We start from the raw sequence: 20,951 nt of genomic DNA on the forward strand, positions 1-20,951 counted from the left end.
AATTTTCAGTTATGCAGACAATGCCTGATACTTGTGGACTCAGCTACATAATACCTCAGGGATAATGGAATTATAGGGTGGATGGCACCAAGTTGGTAGATAAAGGGAAAGGAGTCTGTGGACAGGAAGAGATTAAAGGGAAGGGTGGTATATAATTAATGCATCAAAGTCTAGAGGCTGTGGTAGCTGTGCTTCCCTTTTGTTCACATCCTCAGTGACTCTGGGCCTGACAGTGACTTCGCTTCACCAGTGGGACAATAACACATGTGACACAGAAAGCAACTTGTACTAGTTAAGTGCTTGCACTCAGGGCTTGTCCTTTGTGACTCTTGAGGGATGTTACAGTCATTACTATGTGAACAGGCCTCTGGATGATGAGTGACATGTGACCTAGCCACTTTAGTCCCCCCGACTGATATCAGGCCAATTTCCAGACATGTGAGTAAGGTCATTCTAGACCATCCAGTTCCAGACAAGCCTCCAGCTGGCCACTGAGGTGTGAGTGAGTGCAGCTGAAATTAGCCCAAACAACTGGCCTGCATGAGCAGAAACATCTGTTTACCTTTACATCTGTGAGCAATGGTATATATTGTTTTGTCACTAAGTTTTGGGGTGGTTTGCTATACAGAACAAAGTAACTGATATAAAGTTCTTAAGTAGGTGAGTGAGGATGGGATAGAAGGCAGAGGTAGAAGGGACAGGTTGGTCTTGGGTATGAGATAATATATATATATATTCAATACATATACGTTCAAATCCCCACCCACCCCCATCTCCACTCCTTCCCCCACTTCCCCTCAGGATCAGAAGACATGCAGGCTCTGATCTGAGTGTAGCTAAATTTAAAGTGTGACTTTTTTCCTATTAGCTGAGTGATCTTAAGCACACATCTTATTTATCTATAAAATAGAGATAATATTTACCTAAAGAAGTTGTTGGAAAGATTAAGTGACAGCATATATGTGAGGGTCTACCTCTTAATAAACATACTTTAAATGCTAGCTAAGTATAGATACCTGGGTAAAAATACAGCATAAATTTGTGATGAAATAATAAAGTTGTGGGAGTGTATATCAGCAAGTAACATAAAGGCCCTCAATAATATAAAATGTAGGTTATATTTAAAGAGTAAAAGGTAGAGCAATAAGAATTTGAGGAAAGAGAAAATGAATGGTGGTGAAAATTTAAAGGTGTGTCTATAAAAGAATTTTTTTAAAATGGTTGAATAATAGTTCAATTGAGGTTTTAAAAAATGTATGGGGGCACACTCAGCATAGTTTTGATTTTCTACTACTGTGCTCAGGAGCTCAAGGGTAGAATTAGAGAGAGCATATAATGGGATTATTGGATGGCAAAGGATGTGGAAGATGAAAACAATAACAACAACAACTAATAATAGGGTCTAGGCAGCTACTACCAGAAGTATCCTGTTTCCCCGAAAATAAGACAGTGTCTTATATTAATTTTTTCTCCCAAAGTTGCGATAGGTCTTATTTTCAGAGGATGTCTTATTTTCAGGGAAACACTGTAATTGGCCATGGGGTCTGAGTTGGCCTGAAGGCAAGTGAGATCATAAAGGAACCGACTGGCTGAGATAACAGAATGGGGTCAAAGAGTACGGAACAGGAGTCTGTCAATACTTGTCAATAGGAAGCTGCAACTTTCTTAGTTGGTGGATAATATCATTCTGTCCTTAGTGACTTGCTCCATTGCCTCGAGCCAATGTCTGGGTCTTCTATGATTCTGTGTTGTTTTATTTCAAGAAGAGTTACTTTCTGAACTTCTTTAAGGGAAACCAAACTATTTAAAAGAGAACTGATTGGATAAAGAAGGCTTGGTACATATATAGAATGGGATATAGGCCATAAAAAAAATGAAATCTTACCATTTGCGACAACATGGATGGACCTAGAGGGTATTTTGCTAAGTGAAATAAGTTAGAGAAAGACAAATACCATATGATTTCAGTTACATGTGGAATCTAAAGAACAAAATCCATGAACAAACAAAACAGAAATGGACTCACAGGTAGAGAAGATAGACTGATGGTTGCCAGATAGGAAGGGGACTGGAGGGATAGGTGAAAAAAGGTGAAGGGATTTAGAAGTACAAATTGGTGAAGGGAGTTAGAAGTTACAAAATAGAAAGATACAAAGTACAGCATAAGGAATATAGCCAACAATATTGTAATAACTATATGTGGTGCCAGCTGGGTACTAAATTTATTGGGGGGTCACTTTGTAAATTATATAAATGTCTAACACGATGCAGTATGTGAAACTACTATAAAACAACATTAAATGTCAAATGTAATTAAAAGTAAAATTTTAAAAAAGATCTCAGGCCAGTGTGGCTATTGGGTGGGCATCACCCTGTGAACCAAAAGGTTGCAGGTTAGATCCTGCTTGGCATGGGTCAGTGGTTGATCATCTACCTATGAACCAGGAGGTCATGGTTCGATTCCCGGTCAGGGCATATGCCCAAGTAGTGGACTCCATCCCCATTGTGGTGTGTGCAGGAGGCAATTGATCAATGATTTTCTCTCATCATTGATGTTTCTATCTCTCTCTCCCTCTCTCTTCTGTTCTGAAATCAATTTAAAAAAATTTTTAAAGAAAGGTTGCAGGTTCGATTCCTGATCAGCTTGGGTTGCAGACTTGGTAGGGGTGTGCAGGAGGCAGACAATTGATGTCTTGATCTCACACAAGTAGTTCTCTCTCGCTCTCCCTTCCTCTCTAAAAATCAATAAAAATATTTTTTAAATAAAAATAATAAAAAATAAAGAGAGAGAGAGAGAGAGAGAACTCTGGGTTTAAAATCCAGCACATCTTGGTGGATCTCCTCTCAAGATGCTGTGCCCATTGAATAATCTATCTTAGCTACTACAACGTTTGCAGATGTGACCATTATTATCCTTGCATGGTATGGTAGCAAGAAACAGGATTTTTTCTAGCACTCAGGTGTCTGTCTGAATCTAGCCTTATTTGAGCATCTTCTGGTTTGCTGAGTGAGTGTGTGCACTCTTGCCCCTCTTCCATTTTTTAGCCCCAGCCCATCTCTTAGCCCCATGGAGTCTTTCCCAATTGTTCCAGCCCTATACAACGTCTTCCTCATCAGAACCATGCAAGCTACTCATCTGACACTGAGCATGGCCTGTCTTTTATTCCAGCTTTTCCTAAGCTCTAAGAATCAATATATTTTGAACTAGAATTGGTTTCAGAGAACACCCAATTCAATTCCCTCATTTTGCGGAGGAGAACATGGAAATTCAGAAACAGTCAGTGACAGAACCACGCCTAGAATCCAGCCCACCTTGATCCTTATCTACTGTGTTATTTGAGTATTTTGAGAGGATGTGAGTTTCCTAAGGAGAAGCACTTTGAGTTGATAGCATTTACTTTTGGGGGTCTTCAGTAGCTATTCAGCCACAGTGACATGACACAAGCTACATGACACATCTGAGAGAGGAATAAATTCATGAGTAAAAAAGTATTCTGTTTTTCAATCCTTAGAAGCACATTTTTCCAAATAAAATGTATTAGAAAGTTTATATTTGTTATATCAGACGTTTAGGTGTTTCCATGTTTATTACAAGCAAAATGAAGTTAACAGATCTTAGACCTGCTTCCTTAGTTCACCACTCAGGGTGGTCTAATTTAGGATGTACATGGACCAGTTCTGACCAGTGCAGGTTATAGGTCCTTGTTTCAGTCCCAGCCCTGCTGCCAGTTAACTGAACGAAACTTACCGTTGTAGTTATTGACTGCAATTTCATTTTAGAAAAAAAAAATAAAACAAAACATCAAGGAGTCAATTTCATAAACAAAGCACTTATGCAGTTTAACTTAACTTGGCAATACAGGTTGGAAAATATAACAAAACAAAAGCAATATAAAAACACTTATTGGCAGCTGAACAAACATATTGTTACCAGAAATTACATATTTCTCCCATTTTGAATTTAATTATATATTTAAAAAAAATCAAGCTATGACCAAGATTATCCAGAGCCTATACTAGGTGACTTGGCATGGGTCGCCTTAACAACTTCTCTAACCCATTTGAGAACTGAGTGCGAAGCCTGACTTTCTCATTCCAACGGGTCCACCCACAACCACCCTGAGAAGAAACTCCCCAGCTGGTTCCACCAGAGCTCACTGTGAGCACTAGGGCAACTTAATTAATACTGAGATGCTCATTTCAAGATGGTGGTTCTGAAATCCCAGGAAAGCCTGCGAGCTATCTGAAATAGAAAAGTTCTTCTAGTAATCCTTCCCCTGAGCTCTGTGGGGGCATTCCAGCCCCCCTGGGCCTCCTTCCTTCTCTCCCCCTCAGCCTTCCTACCTTTTGCTCCCTCCCTCGCATCAGAGAAATGACAAATAACACCCACTTGCAGTTGATTCACATGATGCTGCCCACAGGAGCCAAAAGCCTAAAGAAAACACAGCTATTCCTTTCAAAATGTAACGTACAGACAGAGTTTTCACAGAAAAACGTTCTCACCCTCTTGGTGCTAGTCTGCTGTGTATTTTTCTTCCAGCCTCGCTCTTCCCCAAATGACTACAGCCTTCGCTGGCATTTCTCTGAAAGTAAGAGTCAGAGAAGCTACCTGCATGTGCAGGCAGCTTCCTGTTGGGCTCACGTTTTGCAGAAGGCAGGCTTGATGCACAGAAGGTGGGCAAGGTGTTTGAAAAAACAGGAAGCGCCTCTAAATGTGAGACTTCATTCCTGGAAGCAGGAGCTCCCTCTGAGATGGCTGATGCTTCCTACTGCCTCACCTGGGAGCATTTTGGCAAACCCTTGAGGGACTTGGAAGAGCATGCGAGGGGCTTCCACATGGCAGGGTTATTTGGAGAGCCTGGTGCATCCATGGGCATGATAGGAACTCACTGTTTCTCTATGTTTTCATATGCAGGTTTCGCTTTTTGGCTATGGATATTGATATGCATGAAGATCAAGGTAGGCTTTTAAAAACTATTGAGTATAGTGGTGAGAGACACATACTAGTAGCATGAGTCTATCCTCTTAACATACTCTTAGTGTGCTGTGTAGCACTGTTGACTATAGGCACCATGGCGTATAGCAGCTCTCTAGAACTTTAAAAAAAAAAAAAAAAAAAAAAAAAAAAAATATATATATATATATATATATATATATATATATATATATATATATATATTATTGAGTTTTACAGAGAGAAAGAGAGAGGGATAGAAAGTTAGAAACATCAATGAGAGAGAAACATCGATCAGCTGCCTCCTGCACATCTCCTACCGGGGACATGCCCACAACCAAGGCACATGCCCCTGACGAGAATCGAACACGGGACCCTTCAGTCCAACGCTCTGTCCACTGAGCCAAACCGGTTTTAGCACCTTCACGCCTGAAACTTCATTGTCATTTAACAGCAACTCCTCATTTCCCCTCCTCAGCCCCTCACAACCACTGTTTTACTTTCTGCTCCAATGAGTTTAACGACTTTCGGTACCTCATATGCATGGAATTGTGCAGTATTTGTCTTTCTGTGCCTGGCTTATGTCATCTGGCGTATTTCTCTTCATGGCTCATCCATATTGTAGCATATGACAGGATTTCCTTCTTTTTATGGCTAAGTAATATTTTAAGAATCTACTACATTTTTATTCCATTTATCTGACGACAAACATTTGGGTGGTTTCCATCTCTTGGCTATTGTATATAATGCTGCAATAAATATGGGAGTGCAAATGCTCCTTGGAGACATTGATTTCAATTCTTTTGGATATGTACTCAGGAATGAGATGTCTGGATCCTATGGCAGTTCCATTTTTGATTTTGTGAGAAATCTGCTATATTGTTTTCCAGAGCAGCTCGCTGCACCATTTTACATTCATCAAGAGTGCACAAGCGTTTTGATTTCTCCATATCCTCACCAACACTTGTTATTTTCTGTTTTGGGGATAATGACTATCTTCAGCAGTTCAGGTTGCTATAACAAAAATACCATTAGTTGCGTAGCTTAAGCCACAAACACGTATTTTTCACAGTTCTGGAGGCTTAAAGTCTCAGATGAAGCCATGGCAGATTTTTGTGTCCGGTGAGGGCTCAAGTGCTGACTCAGAGGAAGCTGTCTGGTCATTGTGTCCCCTGAGGCAGAGAGAGAGGGGAAGGGGTGAGGCTGGACTCTGTCCTCTTACAAGGGGGCCCTGCCTTCAAATACTGTCACAACAGGGATTAGGCTTCAATATATGAGTTTGGGGGACAAACAAACATTTAGTTCATAGCAGTGTCCATTCTAACAAGAGTGGTGATATTTCATTATGGTTTCAATTTGTATTTCCCTGATGGTTTGTGATGTTGTAGCTTTTTTTATATACCTGTTGTTGGCCATTTATGTCTTTTCTTTCTTTCTTTCTTTTTTTTTTTTGAGAAATGTCTGCTCATTTTTTAATCAGATTATTAGCTTTTTTGTTTGCTATTGAATTGTAGGAGTACCTTATATATGGTGGTGATTAACCCCTTATCAAATTTATGGTGGAAAAATATTTTCTCCCATCCAATAGGTTACCATTTCACTCTATTTTTTCCTTGGTCATACAGAAACTCTTTAGTTTGGTGTGATTCCTATATATATATATATATATATATATATATATATATATATATATATATATATATATTTTTTTTTTTTCCCCCCTATGCTTTTGGTGTCATGTTCAAGAAATCACTGCCAAGAACGATGCCATACAATTTTCTCCCTATGTTTTCGTGTAGAAGCTTTATAGTTTCTGATCTTATGTTTAGTCTTTAATTCTTTTTTAGTTGATTTTTGTTTGCGGTGTAAATAGTGGTCCACTTTCTTTCTTTCTTGTTTCTTGCATGTAGCTGTCCACTTTTTCTTCACACCATTTGTTGAAGAAACTACCCTTTCCCCATTGTGTATTTTTAGCATACTTGTCCAACATCAGTTGGCCTTATATAATGCCTGGGTTTATTTCTGGGTCCTCTCTTCAGTTCCATTGGCCAATATGTCTACCTTTATGCCAGTACCATACTGTTTTGATTACTGTAGCTTTGTAATATGCTTTGAAATAAGGAACTGTGATGCCCACGTTTATTCCTTTTCAAGATTTGTTTGGCAATTTGGGGTTCTTTTTGTTTCATATGAATTTCAGAGCTTTTTTTTTTTTTTTTTTTCTATATGTGTAAAAAAATGCCATTAAGATTTTTATAGGGATTGCATTGGATCTGTAGATGGCTTTGGATAGTATAGCTATTTTAACAATAAATGTTGTAATCCAAGAACACAGAATGTTTTGCCATTTTTGTGTGCCTTCTTTAATTGTTCAGTAATATTTTATAGTTTTTAGTGTGTAAGTCTTTTGTCTTCTTGATTAAGTTTATCTTGAAGTATTTTATTGGTTTTTATGCTGTTGTAAATGAGGTTGTATTAATTTTTTTGGGATTGTTCATTATTAAAGTATAGAAATGCAACTGATTTTCATATGTTGATTTTTTTATCATGCAACTTTGCTGAATTCAATATTTTATTTTCTGTCTGTCTTGGGTAAGCTTCCTTCTGCACTCACTATCATATCACCAGCTTAACTCTGGGACCCAAACCATAGGAGAGTCAATTTTGTCAAGGAAGGAAAACAAACAATATGAAAAAGGAAGGGAAAATCTGCAAATCACAATGTTATCAGGAAAGGTTGAAACACTGAGGATATATTTGCCTGAAGATTCTTATAGCTGTCTTCAAATAATTAAAGTTTGGGTGGAATTTTTTCTCCTATGTAGTTGTAAGTGTGAATAGTCAAGTAGATGGGCTGAATCAATAGGGGATTAAGTTTTAGTTTAATATATGGAAGAAATTTTATTATCTTTCTGAAAATGGCATGGACTACTTGAGAGAATCTGCTCCTTATCACTGGATGCTTAAAATATTATCCAAGAGCCTCTTGTAGCAGGTTTTGTAAGAAGGTTCCATTTGCTAGATAAAGGGCTAAACTAAGTGGCTTCCAAGTTCCTTTTTATTGCAAAGATTATGCTTCTAAGAACCATTGCATCAGATTTTTTAGTTTCCTAAATTACGCTTTTCCTCGCTTAAATTTTTAAAAACCCAAGGCACATTTGTGATGCAGAGCAGCGTGGGTGCAGCTGGGCCAGGTGCAAGGTCTGCAAACACCCCGCGGAACCAGTTTGGACTCCGGCTGACACTGTTCTCCTCTTCCACAGTCACGGTCAAGCACAGGCAATGGCGAGCTGAGCATGGTGCATGCAGCACACGGAGGTTCAACCGCTCGTTCATGCCACAGAACAGGTGGCTCCAATTAACAGAGCTGCTGTCGCCAGGGGAAAACAGGGAAATAATCAACCCACCCAGGAAACAGCGGCAGGTAGATGGGGTTGGCCTTGGAGGCCTCTGGAACATCGGCAGAGAACACAGTCCCATTAGACCAGCACAACAAAGATTAATTGGAGAGAAGAGCAATAAAGCATTGTGTACTCTCTGCCACAAAGCTGACTTCTCTTTCAAAGCTTTAAAGCACAGGGGACAAAAAAAAAAAATAGAATACACACACACACACACACACACACACACACACACACACACAGAGGTTGCTACTTAATGGGATGGCAGAGAAAGAGATGTGCTTGAGATAATGAGTTCCAAATTGTGAATGAGGCTGTAAAACCTAAGAACAGCCCATCTGACAACACTTAGACTGTTGCCAAAATGCTCTGGGGCTGTGGTGCCCCCATGCCTGCTGGAGGACACATCTTATTCATTTGCTGAAGTTAGCCTCCGACACTGCCTCTCTCCCTTTTTAAGTGCCATGGCAAAGGGAATGTTTTCTTAGCACACCGCCAGGAACAGGCTGTTTTAAAAGCACTGTGGGTTGATTTTAATGGAATGGGATGGAATAACCAAGAAGGAAGACAGATCAGGATATCTTTGGTCAGCAGCTGCTTTATTTCATATAAAAATAATCCTTTTTCAGAGGCTCTGATCACAGGAACATTTTTAAAAAAATCACTTTTTCTCAGAGCAGATCCTATACAATGAAAGCACACAGAACATTGTTTCAGTCGGTGCATTTGCTATAGCAAAAATATCACAGCTTATAAACAACATAAATTAATTTCTTACAGTTCCGGAGGCTGGAAGTCCAAGATCAAGGTGCTAGCATGGCTGAATTCTGATGAAGGTCTTCCTGCTGATTCATAGCTGATGTCTTCTCGCCGTGTGGGAAAAGGCTAGGGACCTTTCACATGGTGGAAAAGGGTGAGGATCTTTTTGGTCTCTTTCATAAGGCACTAATTTCATTCACAAGGGTTCACCTTCATGACCTAAGTACTCCCCACTGCCCTCAAAGGCCCTGCCTCCTAATACCAAACCATTAGGGGTTAGAATTTTGACATATTCATTTTGAAGGGACACAAATATTCAGTCCATAGCAGCAATGGTGACTTAGGAGCTATGTCAGGGAATTCTCACTATCTTTCTTGACAAAATAGGAATTAAATCATTAATAAGCATGACACTACAAACCTGGTATCTATATATATATATATATATATATATATATATATATATATATATATATATATATATATAAAAGGCTAATATGCTAAATGTCCCTCCCTCCATCCAACATGTCACTATGGTGCACACTGACCACCGGGGGCAGATGCTCAATACAGGAGCTGCCCAGCTGCAGTGACTTGGCAGCAGCAGTTCTCAGTGACCCACCCTGAAATGAAAGGAGGGAGCCCAATTCCTTGTAGTGCCGTGTGATTCCATCTTTGGTCATGGATTATGTTGTTGCTGGGGCACTGTTGGCCCTGAATCTGGCTTACCGAACACTTGCATTTGCGTTCCACACCTTGTACCACAGCGACTTTGCAGAGTGCCCTCTCACACTCCAGGTCCCCTCAGAGGATGTCAGAGAGCTGGTGTCAGCCTAGACCCCACAGGCCAGGCAGAGGGACCCCACCTACTGGAGGGACCCTGCTCACTCTGCAGACACCTTGTCTTTTGAGCCACAGCACCACCCCAGGTGCGGCGGCCAGGGAGGTTGGCTCCAGGGCGTGTCAGCCAGTGTCACCTGGTCCCTCCCCACTGGCCACCTTCTAATTAATTCCCTTTCAACATGCATGAGTTTGTGCACCGGGTTATGAATGTTAGATAAGCACCTTCTGTATTGTTTGGGATTGATAATACAAAACGTCTGTGAACTGTGAGTAAAATGCTAAGTCAGGTGGCCATTCATTTACCCTTAGCTGTAACTAAGCCTGTGCTGCAGCAGAGGAGACATGAGAAGGCTCAGACACCATTTGGTTAGCAGCACCATGAGGCCACGCGGAGCACTTCCATGTTCTGAAGGAGCCTCAAATACAGTATCCCCTTTCTGTTAAATGTTCCTTTCTTGGAACTCAGATAGCTCAGAATATCCCTCTATAAAATGGAATTGGTAGTCACAACCATTTCTGGTCCCAGTTACAAGAGTTTCTGATCCCTTATATTAAGAGGGGTTTGGGGTGATGGGTGAAAAAAGTGAAGGGATTAAGAAGCACAAATTTATTGTTACAGAATAGTCATGGGAATATAGATAGGGAATCCTGTCTAAAAAAGAGATAATATTCAAATTGACCATCACTCCAACACACAAGATGGCCGCCCCCATATGGACACAAGATGGCCGCTCCAAGATGGCCATTAGGGGAATGCAGTTAGGGTTGACCACGCCTGCAGGAGAGGGCAGTTGGGGGTGACCAGGCCTGCAGGGGAGTGCAGTTGGGGGTGACCAGGCCTGTATGGAAGGACAGTTTGGGGGGACCCAGACCTACGGGGGGGGGGGAGGTGGGGGTGACCAGGCCTGTATGGAAGGACAGTTTTGGGGGACCCAGGCCTGCAGGGGAGGATAGTTGAGGGGAACCAAGCCTGCAGGGTAAGACAGTTGTGGGGGGCCAAGGCCTACAGAGGAGGGCAGTTATCAATGATGAGGCCTGCAGGGGAGGGTAGTTAGGGGCGACCAGGCAGCCAAGAGAGGACAGTTAGGGATGACTTGGCCAACAGGGGAGGGTAGTTGGGGACAACCAGATCTGCAGGGGAGGGCAATTGGGGGTGACCAGGCCTGCAGGGGAGGGCAGTTAGGGGTGACCAGACTGGCAGGGAAGAGGTTAGGGGATGATCAGGCTGGCAGGCAGGTGAGTGGTTGGGAGCCAGCAGTCCTAGATTGTAAGAGGGCTATCCAACATCCCTCAAGGAGTCCCACAATGGAGAGGGTGCAGGCATTTGGGGGCAACCAGGCCTGCAGGGACACCACCCCCCTATGCACAAATTTTGTGCACCAGGCTTTTAGTATAGTCAATAATATTCTAATAATTATGTATGATGTCAGATGAGTGCAAGATTTATCAGGATGATCTCTTAGTAAGTTATATAACTGTAATTAAAAAATAAAAATAATTTTAAAATGAAAAAAAAGAGAATGTAGAAAATAAGGGCTGAGAATAGAAAATAAAGAAAAGCAAGCAAGTTTTTAGGAGAACCAGAATTTATGGGGAAAATTCAGGACAAGAGATAACAAACGAGGTCTGAGTTTCCTATAGATTAGTACCTTCTATGAGGATAGTGGGAATATGAACTTTGACCTGAAAGATAATGCCAAAATTAAAGATGACTCTATTGTAATTAGAATACAAGAAATAAAACCAATTTCTTGTATTCTAATTACAATAAAAGGGAATTTTCATGAAACCACGAGACATTAACCAAAGTGTGTGTTTTTATTTGTTGTTGTTGTTGTTATTTATTTTTCTGGCTTATTTCCTTGACCATTTATTTATTATGAAAGGTAGTGCTAAGCTAAAGTTAGATGTTATGCCCATTGCTTCCATCCTCTGCCAATATAATAACTAATCCTGTCAACACAGTCAAGGGTTCCTGACCTCACATGACTTCCTTCTCAGAGATACCTAGCCCTCTGTGCACATGGCAGAGCCATTATTTCGAATGGGGAGATCTTTTCCCAGGAAGAGCTCCTAGGCTCTTGGTTATATCACAACATCCTTACTACATTCCATGGCCTCACAGTGACATCTATCCCCTGACACACACACCACTTACCCCTTTCCCCTAATATGTACAATCTCCTAAAGGGCTTTGCATTAGAGATTCTGTCTGAATTTATTGTCTCCTCCCTCAGTATGTTCCATTTTCTCAGAAAGAGGCATTCAGAACTAGAGTAATTTCCTTAAGAATAATTGATGAAATTCACACCCTACTAACTTTATGAGCTTCTCAAGAGAAGAGAAAACAATTACACACAGAATATGAGGAGATCTTTAAGATCATAACCAATGATATTTTATTTTACGATAATAAAAATATACTACATGCTCATAGTATAACATTTTGCAAATGTAGAAAAGCATAGAAGAAATAAATAAAAATTACCATTTAAGAGAATCAGCTAGAGTCAAATCCTGCTAATGGTTTTTTTTTTTTGTTTGTTTGTTTTTGTTTTTGGTATGACCTTGAGCTAAGAATTACTTTGCATTTTTTAAGAATTGCAAATACCACCAGCAGCAGGACCACCATCATCACCATAACCATAACCACAACCAACACACACACACACACACACACACACACACACACACGTGCACGCGCACACGGAAGAACAAGCAGCAGAAAGCTTATATGGCACAAAAAGCCTAAAATATTTACTGTCTGATACTTTACAGAAAAATTTTCCAGACCCTTGATCCAGAAGATAACTACTATATTTTGGTGCCTCTTTACCTATACAAATTTTTAAGAAACTAAAAAAATCTGTGCTATTATTCTTTATGATTTTGTATCTTGCTCATCTCCTGTTTTAATATTACATCGTAAGCATTTTCCCATGTCATTATTTTTTAAATCAATAAAATAAATTGTAATTATACAAGCCAAATGTAAACAACTACCTTCATGGAACAAGTAATTAGTCCTATTTCCCAAAGAGTTCAAAAATTTGAAATGAACATATGTTTATCTTTTTAAAACTATGTTTGTGTTACAATGCACATAACATAAAGTTTACTATCTTAAGCATCTTTAAGTGTACAGTTCAGTGGTATTAAGTACATTCACATTATTGTTCAACCATCATCACCATCCATCTCTGGAGCTCTTTTTATTTTGCAAAACTGAAACTCTGTACCTATAAACAATATCTTCTCATTCTCTTCTACTCCCTAAAAACATGTTTTTTAATAGCTCTTTAACATTTATTTTGGTGTTACAGTTTCTGGCTCTTTTCATTTGGTATTTTTCTATTAACATGGGGAATAAAAGTTTGTTGTTATTTTTTTGATCCTTGATTTGTCAAGTAATGAAGGGAAAGTAATACAAGTATTATAGAACTGTCAACAGTGTTTATGACAGCAAATTTTTAAAAATTGGTTTATGCTAAAAGATAATTCATGGTTCAACTAAAGGTCAATTTCGGGCTTAATAGACAATTGTAGAAATGTGGTTAAAATTCTGGCCCTGTGGTATATTGACTTAAGATTTAGGATTAGTTAACTGCTTGAGTCTCAGTGTTCTTACCTGAAACCAACGGTAATAAAACTGATAGGGCTGAAGTGATATTTAAATGAGATAAAGCATGTGAAAAATCATTTAAAATAACATAATGTGATGCAATATTAGCTATTATTATGTTGTAAAGACACTTGATATCAAACAAGTAGTCACTTACCAGAGAAAGAAATATTTGAATGGATATTTTTTGAGTAGCAAGGTCATTACACTGAAATAATAAAAAAAACAGATGACAATTTTAGAAATTACTTTTTAGCAGCTCGATTTTCCCCTGAAGATTTACTATTGTTCTGGGAATATCACATAGTTCAAAAGCTGAGCACTTCTACATGGCATTTAATTAAAATGTATCCCAAACATGCTATGTGAAGAATTTTAAATAGTCTTGTTCAATATTAAATACTAGAAGCCCAGAGCATCGATTCATGCATGGGTGGGGTTCCTTGGCCTGGCCAGCAATCCAGCCAATCAGGGCCTTCTGGCCAGGGGGAGGAACCACAGGAGATTGGCCAACTAAGGGCGGTTGGCTGACCAAGGATGGTTGGCCAACCAAGGGCAGTTGGCTGCGGAAGCATCTGCCCCCTGATGGTTAGTGTGTCGTAACAGTGACTGGTTGACTAGTCATTCATGTTTAGGATTTTATATATATAGACTAGAGGCCTGGCTTCTGGCTGAGTGCACTGACCACCAAAGGGCAGCTCCTGTATTGAGCGTCTGCCCCCTGGTGGTAAGTGTGCATCATAGTGACTGGTCATTCCCCTATTTGCATATTACCCTTTTATTATATAGGATGTCCAATGTCAGCATATTATGTCTTTTTTACTAATAGTATATTCATCAGGATGTATCGGACAGTCAATCTGTAAAATAGATACATTGGAATTTTGTAACTTTTGAAATGCTTCTTAATCTACTAATTCTGTTTTGTGATAAATTTGTAGTTATTGCCCATTGCATTTGCAATGGTATAAAATATAAATATTTTTTTAAAATATTATCAAGCTTTACAAAACTGAATTCTCAAATTTCCAATTTCATAAAATAGGATAAAAGAACCCAAACAAGAGTTTTTTTTTTTCACAAGTACAAGTCTTTAAAGACTTTCTTCCATAAAAACAAAGCAAATTAGATTTTTTTAAAAATTGCTTTTGTTACATATTAAGCATTTACTAGATAGTCAATTATCCATAGCAATCCCTATTGTTAATTTGTTAAGTTCACCAGATAATTGTACAACTCAACAGCTCTCTATGGCTTCTTGTTTCTACACAGCAATATGGAAATTAGAATTCAGGAATCAGATGGTGACAAAGGCCCCTCAGAGTTGTTAGAATTCCCAGTAGGAGGATGAAACTAAGTTTGAGGGTCCTTATTGTCTATATCATTTATTTTGGGAAAATAACTAAAAAATATTATAAACATAAGCAAATGTATACTTATTTCTAAGAGGCTCAGCCTGAGAGATCCCTGAAGCTTCATCCTCTCAGTTCATACATCTGTCTGCCCAGGAAGATGATAAACTACTCCTTTATCTCCATCCATCAGCTTCTGCCTGCCTCTTGCCCTGGTGTGAAGAATTCAGATGGCGATTGTACAGAGACAGACAAGAGGCGTGTGCATGATCAGAAAGTTCATGAGGGTGCTCACTGAAGAGCTAAAGCAAATGGTTCTAAGATTTCAGCTTACGGTTGGTGGAACAGAAAGCCAACTGAAAATTCACACCAAAGGCACAAGTAGAACTTGGATCTAAGAGAGACATTCGCATCATGGTTTCTTTGTATGAAGATAGGAAAAGCTGGTAACCCATGACTTTGCCACTAGTTCTTGAGCTAATTCCTTATAAATTATGTGCTGAAGTGGTTGTGCTGGGAAGATATCAAGGTCACTGTTGGTTGCTTCCTGACTACATGCTATGGCCTGTGTCAGGAGTGTATGGGGCTGTCTTTTTTAGGAAAAAGATGTCTGGTTTGTTGGGTGGGTTAATTTTCACCCTAGCTTTGAAGTAAGGACTCTTCAGAGAGCTATTTGGGTGGCAAATTGCACAGATAAGATGGCATTTCTTTCCTGTCTGAGTGACAACATGCCGAGTGGCAGTCTGGTTGTGATAATGGCTGGGAAGCTCAAAATAGCAAGCTATTCTCCTTTGAAGTACTTATAGCTTGTTTCTATGTAAAATGACAGGAGTTATGTAAGCAAGGAAGGGAATTATTAATAACTTTAAAACTAATAAATGCATAAATTTTACTGAAAATTGTGTATGTGAATATTTATTTAATGCTGCATTTTGATGAATGATATCCAAAGTAAGGATGTGAATCCATTTATTAAAAAAAGTAAGATTGCATTATTTGGGGGCGGGGGGTGAGTATTTAATATATTTCTATTTTGACTTAACTTCATAGTCCTTTTCAATTAAATTCTGGCCTTCATAAATATGATTGTCTAAGAGTGTTATGTCATTATTCCATGGAAACAACCCATTCAAACATGACTTGAGGTTATGCTGGGCATTATATAAAGGAGGTATTAGGCAGAGAAATAATGGTAAATTAATCAAATTTTATCTTTTCATATCCCTCATTTTTTCTATTCACCTCATTTATTTATTTCTCTTTCCTGGCCTTCATATTTCACCATTCCCCTACCTGTCATCACTCCCTCTGCCCCATAATCTTCTGCTGTAGTGTCAACTGATGAGGTATTATCGGTTCATTAAAGAGTAAGCCTAATTCTCTAATGTGATGCTTAGTGAAATTGGCAAAGCCTTTACAATGTGAGAAAACAAAACTATAGTGGCAGAATGATAGTCAATAAGATTTGAATTTGGGGGAAGAATTTTCTTAGTTTCCTTTCCATAGAATCATGGGATTAACTTTCTACTTCACTCCCTAGTTAGTTTAAGTATTATAGAAAACCTTTTAGAAAGTAATAATCTAAAACAGGCAATAAAATAAACTCAATATATAGAGAGGCAGCCAAACTAGTTAGCAAATGTATGTGTTAGGTGGCGACAAGTGCTAGGAAAAAAACAGCAGGGGTGGGAGTGGAGTGGTTAGGAAGGGCCTTTCTGATAAGGTGACAAAGAGCAAATGATCTCATTTGGTTTCCATGGCGTACATGTTATAAACCTTCTTAGAGATTCTACCAGGGAATGTCATTGCTTAGAGGTAAGCAGTTCCATGGGTACTGTATTGGTATTCCATGTAGCCAAACAGATTTTCTACTTATGTGATCCTTAAAATTTTTTGAGGCTAAAATTATGAACATGATACAGAACATTATGGCCTTATTTTCGCATTCATTTCTGGCTTACAGTGGATTTAATAAATGCTTTTTCTAAGGAGAATAATAGCCTGACATATAGGTATTACCTTAATTCACCTCCAAAGGGAGAACTAATGAACAGTTTTTAGCGAGATACCATATCATAGATATTAAGAATAGCAATTTAAGACACACAGTTCAGTTTTGATTTCTGCTTCCTCCACTTCTTGCCTGTGTGACCTCGAGTCTATTACTTAACTAAATCTTTTTGTTTGCTCATATGTAAAGTAGTGATGGTGGAAATATTTAATCCATGAGAGTTTATGAGGGTTAAATTAACTAGTAGCTAATTGATACATAGTACTTAAAACTGTGCCTAGCACCAAGTAGCAATATATATGGTTTCTATTATAATTAGATTCTTTCTGTCAGAGCTGCAAGTCAGAAGACAGAAGAAGACCATCAGTAGCTAAAAAAGCTAAATGCAGAGATCCTATATTGAGCCAGGTTCCCTCTGTCCTGATGACTGTGTGGCTATGCAGGAATTCAGGGAGTATATCACTACATACTTCACCTGAGGAATTTTGAAAAATGCATGTTCCTTATCTTAATGGAATATGAAGAAGAGAGGAAATAGAGTAGAGACATCCTTAATCTTATACCTAGGTAAGAGGGCCTCAAGCTCTCTACAAGCCCCCCCCCCTCCCCCAGATCAGTAAACAACACCAATATTTAGGTCAGGAAAGAAAAATTAAATAATTTATCAAATCTTCCCTCTCAGATAACATGAATGCAATAGTTCTTCCATATTGAAGTCTCATTTCTACTAGTACTGAGAGTCTACTTTTTCTTCCTTCTCTTCCCATTGCAAGTCCTGGCTCTGGAGTTACTAAAACATTAGCATGCTATTTGCAACAGGTGCACATTGCAGGTAAGAAATATTTTGCAGTATTAACAATGCAAATTACTTTTTAATCTACATATATGTAGATTAGATATAACATGAGTAAAGTATCATATATATTTTGAAACCATTTATACTTTTTATAAAAATTGAGAATTAGTTTTTTGTTTTTTAATATATTTTATTGATTTTTTTACAGAGAGGAAGGGAGAGGGATAGAGAGTTAGAAACATCGATGGGAGAGAAACATTGATCAGCTGTCTCCTGCACACCTCCTACTGGGGATGTGCCCACAACCAAGGTACATGCATGCCCTTGTCCGGAATCAAACCTGGGACCTTTCAGTCTGCAGGTTGACACTCTATCCACTGAGCCAACCCAGTTAGGGTGAGAATTAGTTTTATTATTACAAAAAGAGAGTAAGATTTATTAAGTGTTTAAATTATATAAAAATTAAGCTTTTTAAAATATTTAAAAACTTTTACTAATAAGAAATTGTGTTTATTTTAAATTTTAATAGGTAATGTAAATATACTTGAAGAATATTTTTGAAAACATAAACAATTTTATATTATTATTCATCTAATTTAATGTTTCATGAAATTACATTCACTTTTTATATTTGTGATTAAATTACAGTTTAATTTTGTCTTCTAGGTCATTTTATTATAGGAACATAATAAGTAATTTTATTTAAATGAAGGGAAAATTTTATGGAATAGATATACTATAATTTATGAATTGTCTGTGTTTTCATTTTATAAACATAATGGGTTCACCAACAGAATTTCAAACCTCTAGGGAAATTTGTATCTGATTATGAGAGATAAGGATATAATTATATAGTAATTCAAGATAGTTTATACACACTCACACTAACACTCACACAAACATGAGCAAAAACGCACAGTTTAAAAAAACACGCCTTTGTAGAAGATGCACTATTCATCACATTGTATGCCACAAAACAACCTAACATCTACAGATATGCATAATCCTAATATATAAAGAGCCAGGGTCCATAACGTCCAAAACGGCTGACTGAATGCCAGGCTGTGCATGCAGCAGGCTTGGGTGGGTGGGGACTGGCAAGCGGGCTGAACCTCTCAGTCTCTTGGGTCGCAGGTGCTGTGGTGACCCAGCACTGATTGCTGCTGCCAAGGTGAGTGCAATGCGATTGGTCAGGGGGCCCTGCCATTGCCCCATGATTGCCCTGCAGAGGGAGGCCCAGGCCTCCTAACTGGTGGCAGTGGGGTGGGGCCTCCCTCTGCAGGGCAATCAATTGCAGGGCTCCCAGACTGAAAAATTGCGCGGCCAGGCTGAAGAACCCCCATGCCCCAATGTACAAATTTCATGCACCAGGCCTCTAGTACAATTATAAATACAAGGAATCCATGACAAAAACACAATGGTAACAGCAGACTTCAATATATCTCATTCAGAATTACCCCTAACAGCCCTCAATAAGAAATAATATTGAAAGTATGAGTGATCAAAAAACTCAAATATGTGACAATGATTTGTTATTAAGTTCATGAAACTTAGATAAAAATTTAACCCCTGAGAATATTTTTCCATTGATTTTTCTTAGGGGGAGTGGTAGAGAGAAGGAAAGGCAGAGAGAAACATTAATGTGGAGAAGCACATCAATTGGTTGCCTCCTGCATGAGCCCAGACCAGGGCCCAGGGCCACGGATGAGCCTGCAACCAAAGTACATGCCCTTGACGAAAACTGAACCCAGGCCGAAGTTCTATCCACTGAGCCAAACCAGCTAGGGAAAATGTTGAAAATCTTAATGAAAGTTTTAACATATATACTGTAGGCCACAGTTCAGATTATATCCAGTAAAGTTAGACATAAATATTTAAAAGGTGACCAAAAATTTCTAGTATTTGAAGATAAATATATTCCTGGATAACATTCATATCAAAGAAGAAATCAAATGGTAATGTCTATCTATACAACATTTGGTAAAGGAATAAGATCTTTCATCAATATAAGATTCCAGGAAGGAGTTAAAGTGGTTCTAAATTTGAAGTACCTCCTGGATTCTGGCAGAAACTCTTTGGTGCAGAATATATTCACTTTAGGCCTGCAGGGTTCCTACATATTAAGACAGATAAGAGATTCTAGTAAGAGATCATAAAGCTCACAAGGAAAAATCACAAGGAACATATTCAGACCTTCAAAACCTTCAGATTTTGAAGCTTATGGAATACTTAAAATAAGATATATAATCCCAAAGATGAACAAGCAACAGAAAATTTCTTTGTAGCAAAATAGAATACTATAAATAAATAAATCTTTGTTAAAAACAAGGAAAATGTTAACTTTCAAATTAGACACAATTGAGAAATCATTGGATAAAAAACATCAGATGAACTTGTCTAGAATTATGAGCATACTGAGACAAAGATATAAAATATATAAAAAAGAAAATAAGATTTATGGAATAAAGAATAAGTATATCTACTCAGTCTCAGAGGAGGAGAATAAAATAAAGGATAATATTTAAAGGAATTATTTCTTTGAATTTAAGAGCTTTACTCAAGGTAAATAAGAAATGCATACCCAGACACATCAGAATGAAATAGATTATCACAATAATAATAAAAATCAAAAAATAATAATAATTTATTATTGTAAATAATAATCAAAATAATAAATAAATAATCAAATGAAAATAATAAAAATGAATGGCCAGAGATGTGACAGCAATGCCACAGGGGAGCAATAGTTAGGCCAACAGCCAACTTGAACAACAACAATGGGAACCAAGAGCCAGTTGAATGATGTCTTTAATATTTTGAGAGAAAAATACTGTCAACTTAGAATAGTATACCCATCAAAACTCTCTTCTAAAAAATTAAGGTGTAATAAATATATTTTCAGATTTAAAAAACGAAGTTTTATCATCCATGGACCTTTATGAAAATACCTTTATAAAATATTGAAGAAGAAAAATGATTCCACGGGGAATAGAAGGAAAAAGGGTGAACAAAGACCATGATAAATATAGACATAAATCTTAAATAAACATTGCATGCTACTTGACAGATTAAAATGCAAACCTCAAGTGCTGGGAAGGAATGATATATAAATTGGGAGTGGAGTGGGAGTGAGAAGATTAACAATGTTTTAAGATTCTTGCTTTACGTAAGAAAGGGAATAAAGTAGTGTTTCATTTTAGTTAACTATTGATG

At 38.1% G+C, this 20,951-nt stretch overlaps 1 long non-coding RNA gene across 1 annotated transcript; it reads left to right on the plus strand.

The window, feature by feature from the left end:
- Positions 1-8,217: 8,217 nt before the first annotated feature.
- On the plus strand, positions 8,218-15,821 carry LOC311619363. Its single transcript, XR_014794487.1, has 3 exons — positions 8,218-8,378; positions 9,136-9,268; positions 15,125-15,821. It is a non-coding gene; the product is annotated as an uncharacterized lncRNA (long non-coding RNA).
- The last annotated feature ends 5,130 nt before the right edge of the window (positions 15,822-20,951 follow it).

The sequence above is a fragment of the Pipistrellus hanaki genome, assembly GCF_964339955.1.
Source record: "Pipistrellus hanaki genome assembly, chromosome: 3".
NCBI lineage: Eukaryota > Metazoa > Chordata > Mammalia > Chiroptera > Vespertilionidae > Pipistrellus > Pipistrellus hanaki.